Raw genomic sequence first — 23,937 nt, 5'->3', positions numbered from 1 at the left:
TGTTTTTAAAATAGCTACCTTTTTATTAGTATTTCTATACTTCAAATTAGCACTAAACTGGCCACTATGTAGCAAAGATCACTGCACGTGTGTCAAAACCTGTAGCATGCACCAGCAGTAAATATTGTTAACTATATGTCACCTATTTCGGTGAGTGAAACGTTTAGTGGTATAGCTTACAGCCAAAACTTTACAACACAAAACTTTTCAGTGTTTTATTAAAACATGTATGTTGTTCAACAAAACATGTACATATAATAATTTATAAAGAATATTCTAAAAAATTTAAGAAAAATTACAAAATGGAGTCCTCGAGAACCAATGTTAATAGACAACATTTTAGGAAGACGAATATAACAATTTTGATGTCTTGCAGTTGTGTTAAAAGTTGAACAAATGAATACTTATAATGGTAAAATTGTTTGGTTAAAACATATAAGCTGCATTCTGAGTTTTAATAAATATACAAACAGATATCCAGAAATATGTCAGTCTGCGAAATTAGCCGGGTGCCCGATGCCCGAGACGTGTAGAAATCGCAACAGACGTATAAATTTTCCAATCTCACATGCCCAACGGGCACCCGTTTTAAAAACACATAAACGTAATAAAACTGGACAGTAGAAATGTTTTTTCTAAATACTTTTAAAATAACGAATTGTTTACACCAGAAATGAAAGTAGTCTAGAAGCGGACAAGTGTAAATTCGCGTTTTCGCTTTACTGACATCTCAGCCCTATGACGAGTCAGTTGATCGATACCTCGTCCCCGTTATGACTAGATACCGGAAAGGAAATTTGTTTCCTCGCCCCGGGTCGTTTCGTCCTAATTGTTTGTATATGTGTTTATACTACAAGTGCATGGCATGAAAACAACTGCATGACATCATGTCGAGTTTCTTGCAATATGTCGAGGGCACAAAGCCGTGGGAAGAAATGGCCATCTGAATGACAGGCGTCATCAAAAACAAAGTATGAAGCAAAAAGAAAGAAAGAAATGTTTTATTTAACGACGCACTCAACACATTTTATTTACGGTTATATGGCGTCAGACATATGGTTAAGGACCACACAGATTTTGAGAGGAAACCCGCTGTCGCCACTACATGGGCTACTCTTCCGATTAGCAGCAAGGGGTCTTTTATTTGCGCTTCCCACAGGCAGGATAGCACAAACCATGGCCTTTGTTGAACCAGTTATGGATCACTGGTCGGTGCAAGTGGTTTAGACCTACCCACTGAGCCTTGCGGAGCACTCACTCATGGTTTGGAGTCGGTATCTGGATTAAAAATTCCATGTCTCGACTGGGATCCGAACCCAGTACCTACCAGCCTGTAGACCGATGGCCTGCCACGACGCCACCGAGGCCGGTGAAGCAAAAAGAAAACGTAGCTTCCAGCCGCAATGGTTGAACCGCCAATGGTTGAAATATGACAGCGAAAAAAAGTTTTGTATGGCCTGTACCGATTTCGGTACCGACGTAGATTCGGCGTTTGTAATGGGGTCAAACCACTTTCGACTAGAGTCCATCAAGTAGCACGAGGCTTCAAAAGTACATGGTAGGGCAAATGAAAAATGCATCGCAAAATCTGCCCCTGTATCATAAAGCAAGGCAGCCGAGTGTCTTTATAACTTGAAAAAGGCCAACTATGACAGACTTACAATAAAATTCTGTAACGCACATGCTGTTGCAAAGACTCACATGAGCTTCAAAAGTTACACCACCCTGTGTAGGCTAGATAAAATGAAAGGTTTGGATGTTGGTTCATCATATATAAGTGATAAAGCAGCTACCAACTTCACAGATCATACTGCTAAAGGCACAATGTCTGGAGTTCGTCTTTATACATTGTTTACTCATATGGCCATATTATAAGTATTACTAATAAATGCACGATATATACTACTTTATGTTACATATATGCTATACATTTAAGCAGGTAAAATTCGGCAAATATATGGGCATCTAGAAGTTCATTCGGGCAAGTAAATTTTACAAGTCGCGCAAGTGTCTCAAAAAGTTTTCCGTGAAGACAGACATGTTTATGTTAAAACATATAAGGACCATATATTTTTGGCAAGTATCTGTAAAGAGAGTTTTGCCAGCAGACACTGTGACAACAATGTGACTTCAATAACAAAATAGCAGTACAGCTGAGAACAGACAAAAATAGTTTTTAAAATTAAGTTTTGTTTCAAATAACAGTCATCAAAAATCAAAGAAAGAGTATTAAGAAATGTGCCGTGTTTATGACTGGGTAAAGTTCGATCTTCAATGCTCGTTTTAACCTATTTTTACGAACATTTCTGTGAATGTGACAGACATTTGTTTACTTTCTCCACGCAAAAGTCAACGACGTCAGAAATCTTCAAATGTACGTACTGTTGAGCACAAACGACAAAACCACCGAAATAGGGCCCTCGCCGAAACAGGGCCAGGGACGATACGGTTCAGTGTTCGCTGTAAGTCTATTATAACCCCTCAGGGAGGTTCAGGACAAATGCATACTAAGCCTGGAGAAAAGGATTCAGCCGGAATAATATAAAGGATAAATGTAACAGATTTTCCATACTACTCAGCATAAATGACCTTGCTTTCGCCATCTCGGGGATTTCCCACACGGTTTTTCCCCCCACCATTTATTCAATCATTAATCCGGCCCATTCACATTGGTGTCCAATTTTCTTTTTTAAGTTTACAACTCGTAACCAAAGCACAGACTAAATTGATCTGTGTTAAACGTAAAATAAATATAACAGATGTAAAATTTAAAACACACTAATAAATAGCAACTAATAATAAAGATTCTTTACATATTATAATTTTAAATTTCGCACGTGCTCAGCACTTATAAAAAATAAAACAGTGAAACGGCGTAATATCTTGGAATTACCAGTCGTTTTACGGCCTCTTTAATAATAAACAAATACAGCAAAATACTATAATTACTATCCATTGAATTATATTTTAACAGGTCAACTCACTCCTATTTTACCGTACACACACACACACACACACACACACACAGAGAGAGAGAGAGAGAGAGAGAGAGAGAGAGAGAGAGAGAGAGAGAGAGAGAGAGAGAGAGAGAGAGAGAGAGAGAGAGAGAGAGAGAGAGAGAGAGAGAGAGAGAGAGAGAGAGAGAGAGAGAGAGAGAGAGAGAGAGAGAGAGAGAGAGAGAGAGAGAAAGAAAGAAAGAAGCAGAAGAAGTTTGCTTGTTTAACTACACCACTATTTAAGGACATTGATTTTTTTGTATTTATTATTATGGTTTTTTAAAAATATTTTATTATCCCCAGAATATAGAATGGCAGTTTCAGGGTTGGGGTGCCCTGAGCTCACTGTCTCACAATATTTCATATATTACATATTTTTATATACATACATATAAATGGAAAAATATATACACATGAATAGATATATATTAATCAACACAACTTATGTATATTGTTGTTGTTGATGTTGTGTTTGGTGTGTTTTATCCGTTTTGTTTTTTGTTGTTGATTTTGTCTGGCGCCAAAAAGGAAAGACAAAGGAAAATATGTTATGTACGGAATTAACACTGATAAAAAAAAAAGTGTTATAAAAAGGTGTGTGAAGGAGTAGAAAGTGCGAAGAAGGTATATTAGCAAGTAATAGAATTATATAAACAATGTCATCGGTTGTAATATTATTTTCTCCAAACATGGGGCGAAACGACTCGGTTGGAGGTAGGCCCTACGATTCGACCCTGCTCAAAACGACTTGGGTGAACTAGTAATAAGGGCGAAACAATTCAATTCAATTAATTTATTTCCGTATATGAATTATAAAGACATGAATAATAATATCAACATCAAGAAGAAAAAATAAGAAAGAAAAACAATACATGTTATAATGGTTACAATATCCTAGCACAATTATAATTTATATACTAGTAACAATATTTAACAAGTGACAATGTCACTATAGGTAGGAGGTCTAGCAACTGAAAGTAGAAGACGTCTTTCTTCAAACATCTCATAGGAATACTGCCCTATGATTGGAGCAATATGTGCTGGGCAGAGTAGAAAGACGTTTCTCAGTGTCTGTTAATTGAATAAATGTTGGGTTTAGTTGGTGTAGTTTTTTATATAGTATATTTCAGCCTTTTGTAAGGCCTCGATCTTTTATTAAAAAGTGTAATTCATCTTCCATACCAGAGTTGCAGATTTTGCATATCCTTTTGTGTTGTTCAACATTTCTGTACATACCAATTTCAATTTCAAGTCGGTGTGCACATATTCTTATTTTTGTTATGACTTGCCGGAAGGTTGCATTTTTAACATTTTCAAGATATGTTGGGCGTGTGTAGGGGCGGTCAATATGTTTATAGTAAAGTAGTTTTTTTTCATGTAGATTATTTTGTGATTATAGTACTGTTGGTGAGTGTTTTGTAACTGTGTTGAAATGGAATGCAGTCGATTCGTCCACGGACGATTCGTCCACTGAAAATTCGTCCACTGAGGAACTCGAGACGATTCGTCCACTACAAAAAATCAGTTCTGGACGATTCGTCCACTGGCTTTTTACATCCACGGTCCACGGACTAAATAATGTGTACTACATGTACGTGGGGGCTAAATAAATTATTAGATATATTTTACCCCCTATTTCTTTTTGCTGTGTCATAAATTTACAAGAAACCCAAACTGGATTTTGTCTTCAAATAATTTCGTACGTACGAAAAACTATATTTTAGAAAATAAAATGAAATTTACTAGTACAAATATTAGAACGATCAGAAACACGTTTAATATATAGCCACTAATATATTATGCAGAAAAATATATTTGATATGTAATTACAATCGTCAAAAAGTCTCTGTTAGTCGATAACATCTTAAAAATTGCAGCAAACTCAGGAATGTCCCTTTAAGGCATTCGTAATTCACACGAAACATGTCGTATACCCTCAGGATAATTCGGAATGTTTTCAAATTATTTTTAAATCACTGGCATGATTCTGCAAGTAAGGTTTTGATTGGTGGACATGAGCTACAACTGGCTGTTGTTAGATCCACATGCAATAGTGGAGCTAATTTTAATTAGATTGTACAAACAGTTAATAAAAACTTGATATTAATGTTGAATTCTAACTCTATTTAACTTTTTTGGTTATCTAGTATACCACAAAATAATGTTAAGAAACGATTACAATGTCAAAGAAATAACTATTAATATGTTTGAAAAAAATGCACTCATCGAGTGGACGAATTGTCCGAGGTGAGTGGACGAATCGTCCGTGGACGAACCGTCCGGTGGCCGAATCGTCCGTGGACGAATTGTCCAGTTGACGAACCGTCTGGAAAGCGTTGAAATATGACCTGTTACCGTAGCACGTGTAGGCCTAGATACATATTACGTAAGCACGTCGAGCAACACACACATACTACTTTTATTATTTTAGTTTAAATAATAAATGTATGCTTCATAAACTTTAGGTATGCAGCAAAGCATATAAAATTTCAAAAAGTAATAATTTTCGAATTTAGTAGAAATTGACATAGTGTTTTTTCGCTTTATTTGCATCTATTGCGGGTATTAGAGGACCTTTGACTTGTCAAGTTAATATAACCTATAGACTAATTTAAATTAAGAGTATATAACATTAATTATGAGTAATACTTGGAGAGAAAAGATGTTATAACAATAAAATAATAAATAAAATTCAAGCCGTATAGAGATCATGTGATCTGGGTTTTTTTCTTCTTCTTACTTTCGCCATTTTGCGATGTTGGCAGCTTCCGTTTCAGGTAGGAAAGGGTGTTTTTCCTTTTCCGTGTACTTTCAAAACAGTCTTGTTTTTAGATCTGTTTGAGGAATACGTACCTGCTCAGTGCTTTAGATTTATTTTATGCATTCATATAAAACATGTAGACCGACGATGATTTTTCTTGCTTGTGCTGAAGTATGGTTGTGATATCGACCCACTGTCACTGCCTAGTTTTTGTCATTTCAGTTGCAAGCCCACAGGATTTCAAATTTCAGGACTCCCAGACCTATATTTCCTATATTTTTTTAATAGGATCCTATAAAACTCCTATATGATATTGATTTCCTATATTTGACTCAATTGCTTTGCCAAAATGCTGATGAATAAAATATGTTACTGAGTTATAGTTATATTCGCAGTGAAAGGTAGCCACCCTGTCAGAAATTCAGAAGATACTTTGAATGTGGGAGATCTGTATCAAGTGCCAATCAAGATACTACTCACTTGATGAGGTGAGGAAGATTTATTACTGATACAAGATGCACCAACTTTCAAAGTATCCTGGATATGAGCATGGATAGCCCGAGTACTCTGACCGTAAGAGAGCTAGACAGACATTCGGACATAAATACGCTCTTATTACAGTCGGAGACCAAGCTATGAATTTTTTTGGCAATTGCCGACAACCAAAAGGTTGTCAAAGATTTCCGCTCTAATACCACAACAATCCTATGTTTGACGTCATTTTCGAGTTACTTGATTAAACAAATTCAGATATTAATCACTAATACACACACTACTGAAAGAAACCTGACAGCACCCACATTCAGCTAAGCTTCGGCAATTTCCGGACAGCAGAATTCTAAGTTCGCCTACCTATATCGTGACGCCATATAACTGTAATTAAAATGTGTTGAGTGCGTCATCAAATAAAACCTTTCTTTCTTCTCCCCCCCCCCCCCCCCCCCCCCCCCCCCCCCATTTTAACGCAAAACTGCTTGCATGTTTCAATCAACTTCATCTCAGGTTACATCATTTAATAATATTTATTATGTTCAATCTATTATCTAACATTAAACAAATGTTTTGATTGAAACAATTATAATAGTTCTACATATACCTACAGTTAGTTTATCAATACTGGATCACAATGAATATAAGAGATTGTTTGAGATAAAACAAATAGTTTAAAAATATGGACTACCTGAAACTTCAAGGGACTATCTGAAGTGAAAGCCAGTTAGTCCTGTTAACACCCTGAAAAAAATGGTGAAGATCTAACCCTGATTAGTAATGTAAATGTCTTTAGAAATCCATGTAAAATGCCTATAATCATGATAATCGGTCCAAATTTTCCCATAAAACTCCTATATTTGACCTCAAAATTCTTATAACACTCCTAGATATTTTGGTATGCAAATTCCTATATTTCCTATATTTTAATATACATGTACAAGTGGCTGGGAGGCCTGTTCAAAGTTGTATGGGAAGCACTTTTTTCAGTTCATCATCATGTCTTGTGACTGGTAGTGCCACACATTTCCACAGCTCACTAGTCCATTGCAGTGTTTCTTTGGTTGAAAACCACATGTTTGTTGGTGATAATTACAACATCTATCTGTATCTGGTACAAAATACATTGAAATAACTGTATGCAAAACACAGAACTCGTTTAATTGCTAATTTATCATAGGGAGTAGCTAATGGGGAGAGCAGTTTTGGTGAGCATAAGCAGACCTTCACCTTGTCTTTTAAGGTGTGTGAGTGCGATTGCGCTCGTACAGCGCACATAATTTTAATCTGGTGAGTATGACAAATAACGCATGTTACGCTTGGCAAACGCCACACGTAAAATAATTTTGTATATTTATTGCCATTATTTACATTATGTAGCTGATAGAAAAAACCTTGTAATAATACCAGAAAAAAATGTGATGAGAACTGAAGCCTCCATGCAAGCTTTTAACCCTTATCCTGCCGCATTCTTTTTGCTAAATTTAAAGAATTTTCACCTGTTCTACATTTCTAGTAATTTTATTAAAATTCATGGGCATTTTAACATGAAATTACACCCATATATACTATAATGATCCACCTACGTAATGATAGCATTTTGTAGATGGTTATTTTATTTATGTTACCATGGCAACAGCTGCAAATTTCAATATACAATTTTTTCATTAATAATTAAGAAAACATGAATAAAACACTACTATTTTACTTTTAATTTAAGTGTATGCTGTGATTTATTAAGCATAGTGATTGATTTAAAGAGAAAATTAAGCAGACTGCCATTTTTTTCCGAATAATAGGGTGCAATGCACATACTGTCATCAACGCTTTTTTGTAAATTATGAACATAATGTCCAACATTAACTATTATACATTTTTAGTAATATTATTAAAATCAGTTGACATTTCAGCATGAAATTACACACACATATACTAAGAATATCCATCTACGTAACGCTAACATTTTATAGTCAGTTATATTATTTATGTTACCATGGTAACAGCTGCAAATTTCAATATACAATATTTTCATTAATAATTATGAAAACTTTTAATTAAAAACTAATATTTTTCTTTTAATTTAAGTCTGTGCTGTGATTTTTGTAACTTGTGGACATTGTGTCCAACATTACATAGACACTAAAAATATGTATACTATCTCTATTACTTTATATAGCTTTGTCAAATGACACAAGATTTAAAAAAAGGTATATGCCCTTTCACTTCTTGTCATTTTCAAATGAACATTATTAATTCTGTTACCATGGTAACCAATGCAAAAAGAGGAACCATTTCCCATATGAAATGTTTTAAATGAATTTATTTGAATACAAATCACTGTATAATGATGTAATAATAAGCTCCCAGCTGTTTACAAGAGAAGTGTGAAAATTGTGAATTATGTTACCAAGGTAACTAATGCATAACAGAAAACAAATTTCTAAAAAAATATCATTTTCAAGGACTGAGAAAAAACAACAATGTATAGTGACATAATTGTACTATGCCTGTAGAAAAGATATATGAAGCTTATTAATTCTGTTACCATGGTAACCAGTTCAAAACTATATGTTACCATGGTACCCAGATTGAAACTGTTACCATGGTAACCAATACAAACTATGTTACCATGGTAAGGTATGTAAAACTGGAAACTATTTGCTGTGTGCATACAACTTTTGGGTCATAAGGTCAAAAATAAAGGACACCAGTAATCAATAATTTGAGGGTACTTGAAAACTCCAGATCATAACTGCCGCTACTAGGTGGCTATGCCTATTACTATGGGGTTTGGAATCTTTTGAAATTGGACACTGCATTTCATGTACAAACTTTAAGCAGCAGCTATCTTACTATAATCATTCTAAAAATTATTAAAAAGTATCCATTCATTCCCAAGATTTTAGGGTACATAATTTTACCCTTCATACCCTCTGGCAGAAACCCTGAACACTGATATTAGAATAATAGAAATAGTAAAAAGTATTTTATGCATTTCAGTAATTTATTGTGACACAAGATACTTGCAATAGTGCTTCACACGGTCACAATTGTAAAAAAAAAAGAGAAGTAAAATGTCCATTCACCTAAAAAATATTTTAAACCCAAAGAAACAAACATCAACATGTGAGCCCTAATTAAATATGTACCGTATACATAATGTGTAGCAAGTGTTGAACACTTATGCATGATACAAAATAGATCTAAATGGTCACCCGAGTAAATTGCTGACCACAACTACCAAACACATGGAGTGTGGGGCACCCATTTTCCTTGGGGGATTAAAATGACCAAATTTATGGTTTTGGGTTTTCCAAATAAATTTGGTTGGAAATGGTCTAGTATTTCTGAAGACATAATCGTTTAAATGCATTTGTCTATATGTTAGATGGTTTAATGAATTTGTCTCCTACCTGAGGGGAGGGGGGACAGGGGACACAACATTAACGAAATTCGCAAAATGTATATTTTTATGGTATTTCTGGACACGACAATTGGCTTAATTTCCCCCTATCTGTGCCCCACCCTTAGGAGAGGGGTAGAATGACCAAATTCACAAGGAAATGGGTCATGGATATGCAATTTCTATATAACTATTGTGAACTCCATCCTCACCAAGGGGACATTCACAAGTTATATACACTGGTCATCTATTTGCCTTTATATATTATTTGAATACTATCCAGGTATAGCATTTCGGGCAAATGAGCTGGCCTAAAACCTTTTCACGATGTATTTCCATCATTTTACTCTGACACAATATTAGTTGTAATCCATGTAAAAATATGTAGTGATTCATTTGCAACCCTATATATATATATATATATATATATATATATATATATATATATATATATATATATATATATATATATAGCTGTTCAGGGCTGTAACTAGGATTTAAACAATAAACCAATGAGCATGGAAGGTGCAAGACACCATTTTGCAGTAATTTCTGGGAGGTTACATACTTAAAACATCAGTATCAATAAACTATTTTTCTATTATTTTAACAACACACACGCACACACCCCCCCCCCCCCCCCCCAATGCATTCCTCCCACACCAGTGGTGGGACGCAGCCCAGTGGTAAAGCGCAGTTGGTTTGGGATTGATTCCCATCGGTGGGCTCACTGGGCTATTTCTCGTTCCAGCCAGTGCTCCATGACTGGTATATCAAAGACCATGGTATGTACTATCCTGTCTTTGGGATGGTGTATATAAAAGATGCCTTGCTACTAATGTGAAAATGTAGGGGGTTTTCTCTCTAAGACTACTAGTATGTCAAAATTACCAAATGTATGACATCCAATAGCCGATGATTAATAAATCAGTGTGCTCTAGTGGTGTTGTTAAATAAAAAATAAAACACATACACCATTGCCTCTAGCCGTTAGCTGAGGCCCTGCTGTTTGGCAGTAAAGCTAATATGAATAATTGGTGTTATCCAGATTCAGGGATTTTCGTTCAACTCTGGCAGAAATCTGCCTGCAACCCCAACAAAAATGAGAGCCAGTACGCTTAGGCCTATGCCCAGGGCCGTAGCTAGGATTTTTTGTTTGGGGGTGGGGAGGGGGGGGGGGGGCAACTGAATAGTTAATAGTCTAAAACTCCTTAAACGGTTAAGAAGAGAATTTTCTATAATGCTTTCCGGATTTTTTTTTCTTAGATATTTTTATCAACAATATAGGATCGTTTTATGATTTGTGATTATTACATCCTGAATACAACATTTTATTTGCATTAAATAATTTGTTTAACGATTTTTGAGACAAAAACAATGTTTCGGGTCGTGGCCTACACAACAGTATCCGCCCTGCTAAAGTATGTGGAATGTTTTTCTTTTTAATTGTTATTTAAAAAAAAAAAAAAATATCACCATATTTTTAAAATAAAAAACGTGATTACTTACTCTGAATCTATTGCAAACCATTATCCTACTGTAATTTTCACATTTTATATAGGTCCATGTAGTTACCGCACGATTTTTTTGGGGTGTTGCGTAACACGAAAAAAAGGACCGTGTTGATGTTCTAAAAAAACGGTCGATAACTGTTGCAAGGGGAAAAAAATTGGACCTCGCGGCGAGGGTGTATATACCCCCGACGCATCCACACCAATTGGTACCGTACAGGCATGATGTACTAATCATAAGCGTACGAGATCCCGTTTTGTTTTGTAGGGGTGGGAGAGGGAGAAAGGCAGGCTAATTTGTACCCAAATTAAACGAAAATACCACCAACTAAAAAACAACATTTATTAGTTTTAGCGTTACTGCCAACCAGCTATATATAATATAGGGTTTCAAACGAAGCACTACACACTAGCATTGTGAGAGAAATGTTGGAACTACTAGTACATGATGAAACGGTTTCAGGCCAGCTCAATTTGCCCGAATGTCTCTACATGTACTTTATTAAACAAGAGTTGTAGTTTAGTTTTTTTGATGTTAGCATTTAATTTTATGTACTTTATTTTTGCTGGTCAACCAGACTATGTTTTTATTATACATATATGAACATGGAAATAAAGTTATTGTATTGTATTGTATTGTACTATCGTATTCGCCCGAAATTTAGATTATGGTACTAATAAATTTATCAAAATACAATAGATCCAACACAACTACAGTTTACCTCATGATGATTAATTTATCTCTATAACATTTGCAGATGTGTGCAGGGAATGGGTCGCCTGCCCCCCACCCCCCACCCCCTTTCCGGTCCCTGCTCGAGCAGATTAAAAAACCAAAACCAAATTCAATACATATCCCCTATAATATAAACTTCGCTCTCCAGACGCCCCTACCTAAAATCCCAGCACACATGCCTGATTTTTTTAAAATTGTCATCCACCATACAAACATAATTACAAAACATTCACTGCTTGTATACGCTAACTTATTCATAAAAAGCCATGTACGGCGCCTCCCCCCCTCCCACCCACACAATCGTTCGATCCACGACTGGTACAGTATAGTACATACTTTAATCTATTTCAATAATAAAACAAAAAACCGGTGGCGCCACATAATTATGTGTGACACGCAACGAGAATGTTTTGTGATTGGTTATTGAAAATAATGTAGGTCACGGTATTCCCCAGACTAGTTCAGAAGATATTCTTAACCTATCGTTTGTAATTCATTTAAAAAAAATGAAAACAAATATATATCCACTCAGTAGTGATTAATACCAATGTGAATGTAATATATCATGTTGAAAAGGAAAAACAACACAACAAAACAACGACGAACACCGAGCACATGTACGTATTCGATCATATAGTCGACATAACTGTTCAAGCAAACATACATGTAGCTAGTTAGAATATTGTCTGCTGTAGTATAAGTAACCACGTTGTAATTATTAATGAAAACAGTTAGCAGCACATGCAAGCAATGTATACGACTGCTGTCAAATTGTATGGCGGGAAATGTGCTGTAACATGACCTGTTGTTTATAAATAGAAATAGGGAAATGGCGCTTTTCGATGACTGTTTATGCTGTTGGATTACAACTATTTGATTGTGTTTGTACCTTTTTTTAGGCATTAAAAGTGATACTTGTTCTATTTAATGCAACTGTCATAATGTAGTTCATATATAATAGTATATTATGACAACTTTGTAGAGATAAAAGAAACCGCTACCAAAAAACAAGAAACCATAACAAACAATAGCACGCGCCATTTGACGGGTATTTTTTGTTTTAAAAAAACCCATAAGATGTACAATAACAATTTAGCAAATATTTGGATATGTCATTCTAAGACTATTTATTGATATTTTCTTACTTTGTTTTTGACAAAAATGTCAACAATTAATTTAGAAAACGATTTTTAAATGAAAACAATGCAAAGTGACGTCATTGTGATGACGCTTGACGTGTATACACGTCAACGGCAGGATAAGGGTTAATATATGACTGGTACTTACCTTTGCTATACAAATTAAAAAACACTGGTTTGATAGTCATCTTCAAAGATGCACCAGTCCTATTTAATTTATTATTAAGTAGAAACAGTCCACTTTTGTAAGGTAATAGATCACAACGCCTGATATGGCTAACTCATTTATATTATTCATATAGTTGAGAAAAAAAAGGAATTGAATTAAATAGTGGCTTCTTTAGCCTACACAAATTAACTCGTTACGGAAATTAGCGAAGTCAGTAAAATTGTCTCAACTAGTTCGTAACTGTTAGCCTACAAAGCTTATATGTGAGGCCTCAGACAAATCAAAGTAGATGGAATAATAAAAAGATGGAAAATAAATAATAGATATGTAGGATTAATAGGCCTATAGGTCTTGTTTACAAAAAAAGTTTATTTGTTTTATGTCTTATTATTTTTTTATTTTTTTATCTTAATTTTATTTATTAGCGATTACTAATTTTGTGTAGCTATTTTTTTTTAAACATAATATATATGATAAATTAAATATGAACAGACGATTTTTAAATAACTTTTATATCATTTATTTATTGCAATTATATTTAGTAGCATAAAGAACAAATAAATTCAGGTAGTCATGTTTGATGTACATAATTTTTATTTAGTAACATAAAGAACAAATAAATTCAGGTACAGTCATGTTTGATGTACATAATGTGGAAAGTCATAATTGGTATTCTCTTGTTTGTCACCGTTTTTTAAAATAAACTTGCTTGAACTTCGTTTGCTATATGACATCAATGTTCAACAAATAAATTAACAACAGTATAAAATGTATTTATTTATCTATCGAATTCCAATAAATATTATAGAACAGCTGATCCAGTTGACAAAATAGTTACAGGTAAAACATTTTGATGTGCCCCTAATTACACAATAATTAGGCTACTTAAAAACAATTGACCTAGAGAGCTCCACTATTTAATTTTCAATTTGTCAAGATAGTAAATGATAATCCATTAACTTTTAAAGTATTAATACGTTTGTATAGGTTTTTTTTAGTACCATGTTTCAGAACTATCCAATCGAAGTAGTGACCTATGTTGAGGTTTTGAGACGAGATGTTATCATTTTTATTTATTTTTAAGTAGTATTATTTTTTGGTACCTGTACTTTATTGACCCACGTCAATCGCTACCCCTATGCTGCATTAGGAAATGATTACCAACTCTTTGTGTTTTCACTTTGCCTTAGTTCAAACTTCCAACACATTGCACTGTACGAACAATGTCCGTGGGAGGGATCCAATGTGGGACATAATATCAGTACCGTTTGGATCTTGATAATAATTTGTTAATTTAAAAAAAGCCATGTCTAAACATACTTATTTCAAAGGATTACCGTTTGGATCTTGATAATAATTTGTTAATTTAAAAAAAGCCATGTCTAAACATACTTATTTCAAAGGATTACCGTTTGGATCTTGATAATAATTTGTTAATTTAAAAAAAAGCCATGTCTAAACATACTTATTTCAAAGGATTATATTTTTGTGGTTCATCATTTAATGTTTTGCATTTACCATAGTTTGACACCCAATAGCCAATGTATTTTTCATACTGGAGTGTTGTTCATTCATTCATTCATTTTATTTCAAAGGAATATTTTCCATTGTAACAACACTGGCTGCCAATAAGAAGCATCATAAGCCGCTATGCCATAGACTCATGGAGGTTATTTTAATTATGGGAATCTGTCAACCAAATTCGATTGCAAAATTATTTTTATTTTAGAGTACATTATATGGTGTAAGCAGTTTGAACTAATTTATAAGAAAGACTGATATAATTTTAATAAAATATCCCAATAGACAGAATACGTTTTCACTTCATGAATAGGATTTTTACACAGCTCCTAAATAAACATAGCCATTTGCAAACAACTGTTACGTCATTATGTCTATCGGTGGGCAGTTATCTGAACAGCTGTTTAACAACTGTAAGTGGTGGTCCTAATTAGAGGAGGATCTTAGCAAGAAAGAAAAGATGCTGGACAAAACTTAGAAAATGGGGCTTTGGCAGTATGGGGATATCTATTCCAAGATATATTTAACATGTTCTTCCTTGTTATGATGACCTTTGGCAGTATGGGGATATCTATTCCAAGATATATTTAACATGTTCTTCCTTGTTATGATGACCTTCAAAAATTTAATAATGTCAAAAAGATGAATCGCAAAATTACGCGATACCTTTTAGAATTGTGTCACGATCTCTGAACCTTGCATAGCGATTCGCGGTGTGATACTGAACAAAATGTTCACTGTACGTTTCAGTTATTTAAAAAAATAAAAATCATAATATGAGTGATCTAATTCAGTCGGTAGTGTACACCTGGGATGCTTGGGTTGTAGTTCTAATTGAACCACCTCCTCAGTATCAGTGGGGTTTTCCCATCACAACTGTCCTAATCATGTTTGTTGTACATGTATAATGAAATTCAAGATAAGTTGATTCCTACAAATGTTCACCAAACCATCTGACACTGAAAAGGTATCTATAATTGTGTGCATCAAATTATCTAAATAATACATATTGTAATTAAAAAAATAAAATTGCATCAGTGTATGTCATAATTATATATCTATGGCACTGCTCCTAACATTTTTGAATAACTCCATTCCTGAAAGTGAAAGGAAGTCGGACCACACTAATGAACCAAACAAAATAAAATTAGAACACATTATTGGTTTAATGGTTAATTTTTGCAACATATGTCTCTACATTTACATGTACCAGCCGTACAGCACTGGGTATTGACACTCTTGTTCCTGGCTTTTGAGGGTTTTTTCTTTCTGACATTCATAACCAGTGGTCATCGAGAAAACTTATGACAGCATACCTTTCCAGCTATAATGCTGCCACGATTCCGGGACTTCTTGCCACTGTCACTTCGTGTGACCCTACTCTGTAGTCTACAGTGGATCTGATGAACGGCACCGACAGTAGACTCGGGTAACAGGTCTACAGCGACTCCACTTAGCAAAAATTTGAGGTAGAAGTCGACAGTTTTCAATGCATCATAGCACGCATGCAGCTGTAAAGAGTAACCCTCTTCACATTTTTCCGCGGTTCAGTCGTCCATGATGTCACAGATCTTTAAGCTGGAAGATTCAACCTTCACGAGGTTGACAGGTTCAGCTGGGATCCCAGGTCATCTTCACCAGTGTTCTACATGGGATCGACATGTCTGTGCTAGATTGCTATGCAGTCATCGTTATCTCGGATGGGCCCAGTGTCTATGATTGTACTATTTGATCGCTGTTTTTTCTGCTCAGCGCCGATCATTCTTGAGATGTCAGAACACAGTCAGTTTCCCACATCCGCTGTTGATCGTCAATTCATCGCCGTCACTGTTACGGTGTAAGGAAGATACCTTTACTTCACACCTTCAGATCGGGTTGCTACTCCAGTTACCGTCTCGGTTACCATATCATTGAGTTCTGGTAATCCTCGCTACACAGTCTTCGACATGCCGGCGTTTGCAGGAATTCATCATGGGTTTTTGTTTGCTGTCATCGTCTCTGGTCAAAATTGAAACTCAAAGGCTCCACTATTGCTTGTTACCGCAGTGGTTTGGAACTCCAGGGTTCGTATGGTCTTTGAAGGTCTTTGAAAGTTTGGGGAAAATGACCTTCCATTTTCAAGACCTTGAAAGTGAAAAATGAATAAATTCAATGAGGTCTTTGAAAGTTTGTGAATTTCCAATGAGTTTCAACAGTAACATTTGGGAGTGGGCTGGTGATGGGAATTTAAAAAATAATAATAATATGAACACTAAAAATAAAATATTTGTGTGCTTCGTAATTGTTATACAGCTGACCTTGCCTTTAAAGGTGCGTGGGTGCAATCGCGCTCATACAGCGAACGTAATTTCAATCTGGTGAGTATGAAAAATAACGCACATTACACTTAACAAACAGCGCACATAAAATAATTTTATATATTGATTGCCACTATTTACCTTATGTAGCTGACAGAAAGATCTGTTTAATAATGCAAGAATTTTTTTTTTACGCGAACGGTAGCATCCATGCAAGATTTTAATATATGACTGATACTTATCTTTGCTATACAAATGGGAAAAAAGGTTTAATAGACATCTTCGAAGATGTACCAATCCGATCAAAACTTATTAGCCTATTTAATTTATTATTAATTAGAAACAGTCCACATTTGTAAGGTAACAGATCACAACATCTGATAAGGATAACTCATTTATACTGTTCATATAGTTATGACAAAATATAGAAAAGGATTTGAATTAAATAGTGGCTTCTGTAGCCTACACAAATGAACTTGTTACGGAAATCAGCGAAGTCGGTAAAATTGTCTCAATTAGTTCATAACTGTTAGCCTACAAAACTTACGTGAGGTCCCGAAAATAGCAATCTTGTAATTTTATACTTATCTTTTAAAAAAATCAAAAATCAAATAAAACTTGATTTAAATATTTGTATTTCAGCCATAGTTTAATGAATTTGCATATGTTATTTATATATGTATATATACACACTATAGGTAGTACTGAACCAAATAACTTCCGGCTGGGTCAAAGTTCGAGGTGCACCGAACTTTTGTTAGAGAAGTGAACACCACAAGTCCTGTGATTGGTTATAAATGTGAGTGTGTTGGTTGTGAAAAAAAAAATAGTTTCATCTGGGTAAAAAAAATATGCAATTTTATTTCATCTAGTACCAATGTGTCAAGTAGCCTTGTGCTTGAAAATGTATGGGGTACCTGTAAAAAAAAGTGCTCAAATTTTGTGCGGAACTAGGGTAGTCATAGACCCTACGCGTTATCTCAGAAATGAGCAGCTTGACCCCCAATTTTTTTAAGACTGGTTGTGTAATATTATTGTTGAATTAAAAATGCCACGTGAATATCAATGTCCCAACCAACACTGTCAATTGAAGTAATTGTTGACCTACGTTTCACGAGTTATTAAAAAAAAAGTTTTAATAATATGATTCGGTAGTGCACACATGAGATGCTTGGATTGTAAACTAGTTCATGACTCACCTCCTCGGAACCAGTGTTTTTCCCATCCCAACTATCATAATCATGTTCGTTGTAATGAAATTCAAGACAAGTTGATTCCTATATATGTTTTGCTGTATATATATATATATATATATATATATATATATATATATATATATATATATATATATATATATATATATATACACACATATATATATATATACACAATGTATATATATTTAGTGACGGATGCAGAAAATTAATTAGGGGTGGTGGGCAATAATACCAGTATGATGCCGATATAATACATTTTTCAAGTGTGGAATGGCGTCTGGTAAGCGAAAACATTGTGTTTTATTAGGTTTAAAAAGTATAAACTAAGCTTCGTGCGGGACAAAAACAGAGATCACTGTTTTACCGCACCCAATGAGAAGTTTTCTTGCTGTTGACTGATGTGATCACTGAGCCGAAGACAAAGCAGTGTGGATCGACTTTGGCAGTGTTATCAAAGGCGCGAAATAAAGAGGTGGAACGACTTCGAACCTACCCATCCTTCAGCTTCTATTTACCCTAACTTAACCTAACCCGGGGGAAGGGGGTGAAGGATGCCTTGTCGTACGGGATTAGCTACACGTAATCTAGACATCAGCATAACATGCAGACTGGTCAAGCATTGCTCGGTTATTGATGTTTCATTTTAGATATTCAACGAAATATTAACTTTTGCTTTCAGTAATAACACCAATCTGGTATTTCTATCAGAAATTTTGATTTGTATTATTTCTTGACCGGAAGTTGTAGTTTTTGTCGACGAAAGTTCACGATTACCAGATTTGGAACATTTATGGAATGTTCTGGAAAACACCAAAGTTTACCAGTGATAAACACTGAATGGACCGGTCCGATGAACAAAATTATGTTTCACTTCAGCTGTCATAGTAGAAGACCCACTGAAAAAAATTAAATTAGTACAATATACAAACAGTGATTGTCCAAAAAAATAATTTAGTTACATAATTTTCTGTAGTAAATAATAAAAACGAAATCCTGATTTAAACATTGGATTATTACATGTAATTTGAGATTTTTATTTTTAGGCTAACCTCCTTTAAATTTAGTATACTAGTAGGCATAATTATAACTGATTTTAGGCGTCGTTAAATAAAACAAACTTTACTTTATAACTGATTTTAAAATAATGTTAATTAATTCCATAAATAAACAATTCGTTAATCTATCATATACATTGATATGATTCAGGTATGTGGCATCATTATTTTGAACACGTAAAATAAAAAGAAGTATTATTTTAATTTGTTAAAACATTTTTTTAATTAATTAATTATTTTTTTAAAAATCTGTTGATAATTTTAGTGCATTGTATAACCTAAAGTCTCTGAAGGAGACTGTCTCACTGCTTCATGATGTCTAGAACAGTATTTTTATGTGATCTACACTGAGAAACAAACAAACCCAACTTTAAATGAATTGTGGGTACTTCATGTGAAAAAAACAACACAAACAATATAGGTAATTCATTTTTAAATGTTCAAACATTAAAAGTATTTTGGTGATTATAGGTTTTAAAAGGCCAAGATGCCTTACACACCTGTTACCTCAGTTGAAATTGAAAGTTTAAAGAACTAATATTGCAGTAACAATGACCATAACCAGCTGGATATCATTAGACAGTGCTATATTAAAAAGGATGAATTAACTGCATTGTGAATGTTGAATTAAAAGTAAGTAAGCTTCCAAAATGGGTCTTTGAATTTTGAGAAAAATGGTCTTGAAAGTTCGTAAAAAGTTTGTGAATTTTGAAGTGAGAAGTTTGTATGAACCCTGGACTCGGCCACTGGTACCAAGTTGGCTACAGTTCCTGAGATCCACTCCATGATCAATGGGTTTCAAACATGATGATCAGGTCCAACGTTTTCGGCCACCGAAATGGGACTTGAACCTGGTTCTGAGGGCCTTGTCCAAAGCACCTTTTGAGTCCATTGCTATGGCATCTTTGAAGGTTTTGACAAGGAAGACTCTGTTCCTGCTGGGGTTCGCTACGGCGGCAAGAGTGTCAGAGATCCATGCTTTGGATGTGGACATAGTGCACTTCCATCGAGACAACACGTCGGTTTCACTGGGCCTCCTGATGAACTTTGTGGCTAAGAACCAGCTGCTTGATCCAGCCACTCGCACCTATGCTGTCTAAGCATTCTTCCATTATGGGTTCCCACGATGTTGAAGACTTACCATCATGTCCTGTTCGAGCCCTCCAGCATTACATCGAGAGAACTCGTCTTTTCACAAACATTGAAAGCACCTGTTTCTCTCATGCAACCAGAGACATTTGAAAAACATTACTAAGAACACAGTGTCTACCTGGATCTGGTCCATGATTCTGTGTGCTTATCTGGCAGAGGGTTACCGCCACCGTTGGCGTCTAATCCACATGAGCTTCGTGCCTTAGCCACCACCATGTCGCTGCATTGCAATACACCTATTACCAGCATTTTATCTGGGTATTATTGGGCCACAGACTCCACCTTCTCGGGATTCCACCATCTGGGTCTTGTGGTCGCAGCTCAATCTCTGGTCGGTACTGAAAGACATCGTCGCCGCTGATGTCTGTTGGATTCTGGACTGCACCCCGAGATGTCCTATGAATTGACAGGTTGAGGATTTGATTTTGACAATTCTGTTTTAGGCACTTTTCTGAAGTTTCATACTGAACTTTTGTCAGAATAATTCTAGCTAGTTAGTGCACTGCACACTAACAAAGTATTTCCACCTAACTGAACTAACTTTTCTCTATTTTACTAGTAAGAAAAAATCCGGGTCTTGTTGGTTCAATGTTCTGATGGATGCATCCACCATATTTAAGTATACATACACAATAATGGCATGGGAGGTTACCTAACACCAACATCCCTGGTGGCTATGCCTACCCACCCTGTCAGAACCCTTTTGTTGGAGGAGGAATTTGTGAGCATTTACGTAATCCACGGTTTCGTTCCTCCACACACCACTGACGGATGCCACCATTACTGTTGTCAATACTAACAACATGGGTATTGGTCCATTATAGGCATCTCATGGAGAATGGGCGAGCTCCGGTTGGCCTTATTCTTCTACTGACAGTTTCCTACCAGTCCATGGGGAAAAGACTTGTTCATCTTCAGAGTACAGAACCCACCACCATCTGTTGAATGCTGCACTAGTTTTGAGGACAGGTGATGTTGTAAGGAAATGGAAACGAAAGGATATCTCTTTATAGATGCATCACCTGTCCTCAAGGGATGACACCCACCCGACCTCCCCGCTTCCAGTTCTCCGTGCGATCCGCTCAGGGAAAAGAAAGAAGTTTGACCAATATGTTGGTTATTCACACTGATGCTGCATAATGAATAGCTGGATTGTATTATGTTGTCTGATTGGCTCGGACAATTCATTTTGCTGTGATGTAAGCAGGATTCCTGGTATTCCCTAAAGATAAACCTGTTACAAAACTCACTTCTAGTCTATCTATTCACCTTATGGGTAAATATAGATTTTTGCTGAATATTTTGTACCAGTGATTTCCGTGAATAATTACAAACAACAACAAGGCTAACTTTTAATTTGCACATTAGGCTGCATATTTACTATGACGTAGGTTGCAGGGTTTGTTTTAAGTCACTCTCACTGGAAGTTTACTACACTCACAAAACATATTAATAACAGTGTTTAAATCAGCTTTTGTTCAGCTTGCTATTTCCATATTTTAGGAGGACGATAAAAAAAAACATTCCTGAGATTAAATTAAGGTGCATTTCTGAGTGCAAGTGCAATTGTGAAGAACTGCTAAGAAAAATTTGGCCATTATTTTGAGTCCTGTATTCTAAATTAAAACAAATTATACATTCAAAATTAATTATTTATAATTGTTCTGAATAGATTGTCTACTGGTCACTGCAGTAGTGACAGAAAAATGTATCATACCTTCTACAAATTAAATATAATACTTTTGTTTTTAACTTCTAACATACAAATTATTTCGTTTTATTGATCTGGTCAGGTACGTTTTACTTTTTTTTTTTTTTTTTAAATCAGATTAGTTCTAAACTATTACAGTGACTTCAACATCTCACTAACCGGTCTCGGTGGCGTCGTGGCAGGCCATCGGTCTACAGGCTGGTAGGTAATGGGTTCGGATCCCAGTCGAGGCATGGGATTTTTAATCCAGATACCGACTCCAAACCCTGAGTGAGTGCTCCGCAAGGCTCAATGGGTAGGTGTAAACCACTTGCACCGACCAGTGATCCATAACTGGTTCAACAAAGGCCATGGTTTGTGCTATCCTGCCTGTGGGAAGTGCAAATAAAAGATCCCTTGCTGCCAATCGGAAGAGTAGCCCATGTAGTGGCGACAGCGGGTTTCCTCTCAAAATCTGTGTGGTCCTTAACCATATGTCTGACGCCATATAACCGTAAATAAAATGTGTTGAGTGCATCGTTAAATAAAATACTTCTTTCTTTCTTTCAACATCTCACTACTGCCAATTACTCGGCGACTTTAACCGACTTTCGGGTATGTGTGGAGAAGCTCCATTTCGCCGGCTAGATTAAAAAAAGAAGTTTGTTTTATTTAATGACTCCACTTCGTCTTTTGGATGTCAAACATTTGGTAATTCTGACTCATAGTCATCGGAGGAAACCCGCTACATTTTTCTAATAGCAGCAAGAAATCTTTTATATACACTTATATATACATTTTTAACATTACTTTTTAGATATACTCTAAATTTTAATATGCAAGGCAGGTGATCACTGAAATCAAACATTACTTATATTTTTCATATTTTTCATTGTCTGAGAAGTAACTTTTATGGAGTTGTTTTAGTTTATTTTTAAGGGTATTTCAACTTCACAGACTTTTGTTTCACTCTGTTGTATCCAAATCTGCTACAGGTTTGTAAACTAACCAAACTTAATGTCCATTTTTTACGGGTTGAAGTCCAGGTGAAAATTATGCCTTAGTGTTTAAAAAACTAGGGTCTGTCCCTTTATGTAATGTGTAATTAACATAGCTCTAATGTTTGTGAATTTCGTCCTTGGTGCTAATGAAAACAATGACCCAAAGCAGATGTGTCGTCGTAATAAGGAAGGGCAGTATTATGACAGCTGTGACAAAAATCCATATTGGAAAACCAGTCTAATAGTATTAATACTAGTGTTTCTCTTTGTGCATAAATAAGTTGCTGTCATGCACATTATAGTTTATCTTCCTAGCTGTCACATAATTTACCCCCCCCCCCCTATATTTTCCAATGCATGTACATGTATATTAGTGTATTACTGAAACTGCTATCATGTAATTAATAAGTTCTGCACCCATATGTACCTTGGTGATATCTTCTGTTTTTATTTGAAGGTTTTTGGTTTTTCATTTTTGGTCACATTTTCTCACAGTACACATGTATATATTTTTTTATACATACATACACATATCAAAATTAGTTAATATAAAATAAAACAAACCTCTTGTCAACACGTCATTGAACCTCACTCAGTACTAAACACTCAAACATTTCGTACACTTATACATGTATATATGGTAATAAATATTAGATACTGTCAGTGGTGGTGACGTCAGAGATATTTTTATTCAAACAACTTGGTGATATCTACCGGGTTATAAAATCTGGTAGACCTCAGTAAAAATGGGTAACCATGACAAAATCCTAGGGCAAGGTGTGTATAGATTCAAATTATTA

The 23,937-nt window shown here is 35.1% G+C and overlaps 1 protein-coding gene across 2 annotated transcripts in view; it reads left to right on the top strand.

Moving 5' to 3' along the window:
• The first annotated feature begins 5,722 nt into the window (after nt 1–5,722).
• The window catches only part of LOC121384317 (coiled-coil domain-containing protein 186-like), a 72,341-nt gene continuing 54,126 nt past the window's right edge, over nt 5,723–23,937 (top strand). For both annotated transcript variants that reach the window (XM_041514653.1, XM_041514651.1), the window contains exon 1: nt 5,723–5,773. The gene's annotated coding sequence lies outside the window, so the exon portion shown is untranslated. The remainder of the gene's footprint in view (nt 5,774–23,937) is intronic.

The sequence above is a fragment of the Gigantopelta aegis genome, chromosome 10, assembly GCF_016097555.1.
Source record: "Gigantopelta aegis isolate Gae_Host chromosome 10, Gae_host_genome, whole genome shotgun sequence".
Lineage (NCBI taxonomy): Eukaryota > Metazoa > Mollusca > Gastropoda > Neomphalida > Peltospiridae > Gigantopelta > Gigantopelta aegis.
This window is presented reverse-complemented; position numbering and strand designations above follow the sequence as displayed.